This window comes from Triticum urartu, chromosome 5 (assembly GCF_003073215.2).
Source record: "Triticum urartu cultivar G1812 chromosome 5, Tu2.1, whole genome shotgun sequence".
In the NCBI taxonomy this organism is placed as follows: Eukaryota; Viridiplantae; Streptophyta; class Magnoliopsida; order Poales; family Poaceae; genus Triticum; species Triticum urartu.
This window is the reverse complement of record NC_053026.1, coordinates 455,771,725-455,777,117: the sequence shown is the minus strand read 5'-3', so window position 1 is coordinate 455,777,117 and position 5,393 is coordinate 455,771,725.

Genomic DNA, 5,393 nt, shown 5'->3' with positions numbered 1-5,393 from the left:
TTTACGTCGAACTCTTTATCACCTCCATAACCGAGAAACATTTCCTTATTCCTCTAAGGATAATTTCGACCGCTATCTGGTGATCCATTCCTAGATCACCTTTGTACCCTCTTGCCAGACATGTGTCAAGGCACACATCAGGTGCGGTACTTCAGCATGGCATACCGTATAGAGCCTATGACAAGAGCATAGGGGACGACCTTCGTCCTTCTTCTTTCTTCTGCCGTGGTCAAGCTTTGAGTCTTACTCAACTTCACACCTTACAACTCAGGTAAGAACCCCTTCTTTGACTGATCTATTTTGAACTCCTTCAAAAACATGTCAAGGTGTGTGTTCTTTGAAAGTACCATCAGGCGTCTTGATCTATCTCTATAGATCTTGATGCCCAATATGTAAGCAGCTTTATCCAGGTCTTCCTTTAAAAAACACTCTTCAAACAACCGTTTATGCTTTCTAGAAGTTCTACATTATTTCGGATCAACAATATGTCATCCACATATACTTATCAGAAATGTTGTAGTGCTCCCACTCACTTTCTTGTAAATACAAGTTTCTAGCAAACATTGTATAAACCTAAAAGCTTTGATCACTCCATCAAAACATATATTCCGATTCCGAGATGCTTGCTCTAGTCCATAGAAGGATTGCTGGAGCCAGCATACCTTTTAGCATCCTTAGGATCGACGAAACCTTTTATTGTATCACATACAACTTTTCTTACGAAAACTTGGTAAGAAAACTTGTTTTGACATCCATCTGTAAGATTTCATAATCGAAAAATACAGCTAATGCTAACATGATTCCGACGGACTTAAGCATCGCTACGGGTGAGAAATTCTCATCATAGTCAACTCCTTGAACTTGTGAAAAGACTCTTTCCCATAAGTCGAGCTTCATAGACGGTAACATTACCGCCCACGTCCGTCTTCTTCTTAAAGATCCATTTATCTCAATGGCTTGCCGATCAACAGGCAAGTCCACCAAAGTCCATACTTTGTTCTGATATATGGATCCTATCTTGGATTTCATAGCTTCTAACCATTTGTCGGAATACGGGCCCACCATCGCTTCTCCATAGCTCGTAGGTTCATTTTTGTCTAACAACATGATATCTAAGACAGGATTACCGTACCACTCAGGAGTAGTACATATCCTTGTCAACCTATGAGGTTCGATAGAAACTTGATCCGAAGCTTCATGATCACTATCATTAACTTCCTCTTCAACAAACGTAGGCGCCACAAAAAACATCTCTCTGTGTTGCATCACTCTCTGGTTGAAGTAAAGGTTCGACAACCTCATCAAGTTCTATCTTCCTCCCACTCAATTCTTTCGAGAGAAACTCCTTCTCGAGAAAGGACCCGTTCTTAGCGACAAACAATTTGCCCTCGGATCTGAGATAGAAGGTGTATCCAACTATCACCTTTGGGTATCCTATGAAGATGTGTTTGTCCGCTTTGGGTTCGAGCTTCTCCAGCTGAGGCCTTAAGCATCGCAGCCCCAAACATTAAGAAACGACAACTTTGGTTTCTTGCCAAACCAATGTTCACACGACGTCGTTTCAACGGACTTAAATGGTGTCCTATCTAAAGTGAATGCAGCTGTCTCTAACGCATAACCTCAAAATGAAAACGGTAGATCGGTAAGAGACATCATAGATCGCACCATATCTCATAAGGTTCGATTACGACGTCCGGACACACCATAACCCAGTGGTGTTCCAGGTGGCTTCAACTGTGAAACAATTCCACAATGTCTTAAGTGATTGCCAAACTCATAACTCAGAAATTCTCATCGATCAGATCGTAGGAATTTGATCTTCTTGTTATGATGGTTCTTAACTTCACTCTGAAATCGCTTGAACCTTTCAAACGTTTCAGACTTGTGCTTCAATAAGTAAATATACCTATATCTACTCAAATCGTCAGTGAAGATGAGAAAATAGCGATATCCACCGCACGCTTCAATTCTCATTGGATCACACGCATCAGCATGTATGATTTCCAACAAGTCACTTGCCCGTTTCATTGTACCTGAAAACGGGGTCTCAGTCATCCTGCCCATGAGGCATGGCTTGCATGCGTCAAGTGATTCAAAATCAAGTGACTCCAAACATCCATCGACATGGAGTTTCTTCATGCATCTTACGCCAATATGACCTAAGCGGCAGTGCCAGAAGAAAGTGGTACTATCATTATTAACTCTACATCTTTTGGCGTGAACATGCGTATTACCACGACCGAGATTCAATGAACCATTTACATAGGGTGCATGACCATGAAAGGTATTATTCATGTAAATAGAATAACCATTATTCCCTAACTTAAATGAATAACCGTATTGCAATGAACATGATCTAATCATATTCATGCTCAACGTAGACACCTGATAACATTTATCTAGGTTCAATACTAATCCCGAAGGCAGATGGAGCGTGCGATGGTGATCTTATCAACTTTGGAAACACTTCCAACACTCATCGTCACCTCGCCCTTAGCCAGTCTCCGTTTAGTCCGTAGCTTTTGCTTCAAGTCACCAATAATAGCAACTGAATCGGTATCCAATACCCAGGTGCTACCAGGAGTACTAGTGAGGTACACATTAATAACACGTATATACTTTGTTGAAGTTGCCAGCCTTCTTATCTACCATGCATTTGGGGTAATTCCGCTACCAGTGACCGTTCCCTTTACAATAGAAGCACTTAGTCTTGGGTTTAGGTTCAACCTTGGGTTTCTTCACTGGAGCGGCAACTGGTTTGCCATCCATGAAGTTTCCCTTCTAGCCCTTGCCCTTCTTGAAACCAGTGGTCTTGTTAAACCATCAACACTTGATGCTCCTTCTTGATTTCTACCTTTTGCGGTCTTAAGCACCGCGAATAGCTCCGGGATCAACTCCATCCCTTGCATGTCATAGTTCATCACGAAGATCTAGTAGCTTAGTGATAGTGGCTAGAGAACTCTATCAATCACTATCTTATCTGGAAGCTTAACTCCCACCTGATTTAAGTGATTGTAGCACCCAGACATTCTGAGCACATGCTCACTAGTTGAGCTATTCTCCTCCATCTTGTTGGCAAAAGAACTTGTCAGAGGTCTCATACCTCTCAACACGGGCATGAGCCTGAAATCCCAATTTCAGCTCTTGGAACATCTCATATGTCTTATGGCGTTCAAAACGTCATTGGAATCCCGATTCTAAGCCGTAAAGTATGGTGCACTAAACTATCAAGTAGTCATCAGAATGTGTCTGTCAGGTGTTCACAACATCCACAGACGATGTTGTAGGGGTTTGCACATTGAGCGGTGCATCAAAGACGTAAGCCTTCTGTGTAGCAGTGAGGACACTCCTCGGACTACGGACCTAGTCCGCATCATTGCTTACAATATCTTTCAACTTAATCTTTCTCTAGGAACGTATTGAAACAGGGAGCTACAACGTGGGCTATTTATCTACAACATATTTGCAAAGACAATTTAGACTATGTTCATGATAATTAAGTTCATCTAATCAAATTATTTAATGAAATCCCACTCAGATAGACATCCCTCTAGTCATCTAAGTGAAACATGATCCGAATCGACTAGGCCGTGTCCGATCATCACGTGAGACGGACTAGTCATCAACGGTGAACATCTCATGTTGATCGTATCTTCTATACGACTCATGCTCGACCTTTCGGTCTTCCGTGTTCCGAGGCCATGTCTGTACATGCTAGGCTCGTCAAGTCAACCTAAGTGTATTGCATGTGTTCCGAGGCCATGTCTGTACATGCTAGGCTCGTCAACACCCGTTGTATTCGAACGTTGGAATCTATCACACCCGATCATCACGTGGTGCTTTGAAACAACGAACCTTCGCAACGGTGCACAGTTAGGGGGAACACTTTTCTTGAAATTTTAGTGAGGGATCATCTTATTTAAGCTACCGTCGTTCTAAGCAAATAAGATGTAAAACATGATAAACATCACATGCAATCAAGTAGTGACATGATATGGCCAATATCATTTTGCTCCTTTTGATCTCCATCTTTAGGGCTCCATGATTATCGTTGTCACCGGCATGACACCATGATCTCCATCATCGTGTCTTCTTGAAGTTGTCTCGTCATCTATTACTTCTACTACTATGGCTAACGCTTTACCAATAAAGTAAAGTAATTACATGACGTTTAAGTTGACACGCAGGTCATAAATAAATTAAGACAACTCCTATGGCTCCTGCCGGTTGTCATACTCATCGACATGCAAGTCGTGATTCCTATTACAAGAACATGATCAATCTCATACATCACATATATCATTCATCACATCCTTTTGGTCATATCACATCACAAGGCATATGCTGCAAAAACAAGTTAGACGTCCTCTAATTGTTGTTGCAAGTTTTACGTGGCTGCTATAGGTTTCTAGCAAGAACGTTTCTTACCTACGCGAAAACCACAATGTGATATGCCAATTTCTATTTACCCTTCATAAGGACCCTTTTCATCGAATCCGATCCGACTAAAGTGGGAGAGACAGACACCCGCTAGCCACCTTATGCAACTAGTGCATGTCAGTCGGTGGAACTAGTCTCACGTAAGCGTACGTGTAAGGTCGGTCCGGGCCGCTTCATCCCACGATGCCGCCGAATCAAGATAAGACTAGTAACGGCAAGTAAATTGACAAAATCGACGCCCACAACTGCTTTGTGTTCTACTTGTGCATAGAAACTACGCATAGACCTAGCTCATGATGCCACTGTTGGGGATCGGAGCAGAAATTTAAAATTTTCTACGCATCACCAAGATCAATCTATGGAGTAATCTAGCAACGAGGGGAAGGAGAGTGCATCTACATACCCTTGTAGATCGCTAAGCGGAAGCGTTGCAAGAACGCGGATGAAGGAGTCGTACTCGTAGCGATTCAGATCGCGGTTGATTCCGATCTAAGCGTCGAACCACGGCGCCTCCGCGTTCAACACACGTGCAGCCCGATGACGTCTCCTACGCCTTGATCCAGCAAGGGGAGAAGGAGAGGTTGGGGAAGACTCCATCCAGCAGCAGCACGACGGCGTGGTGGTGAAGAAGGAGCGTGGCAATCCTGCAGGGCTTCGCCAAGCACCGCGGGAGAGGAGGAGGACTTGGGAGAGGGGGAGGGCTGCGCCAGAACTTGGGGTGCGGCTGCCCTCCCACCCCCCACATATATATAGGGGCAAGGGAGAAGGGGGCTGGCCCCCTCAGATCCAATCTGAGGAGGGGGCGGCGGCCAGGTGGGTTGCCTTGCCCCCCAAGGCAAGGGGGGCGCCCCCCTTTTAGGGTTCCCCCAAACCCTAGGCGCATGGGCCCTAGGGGGGAAGGCGCCCAGTCCACTAAGGGGCTGGTCCCTCTCCACACACAGCCCATAGGGCCC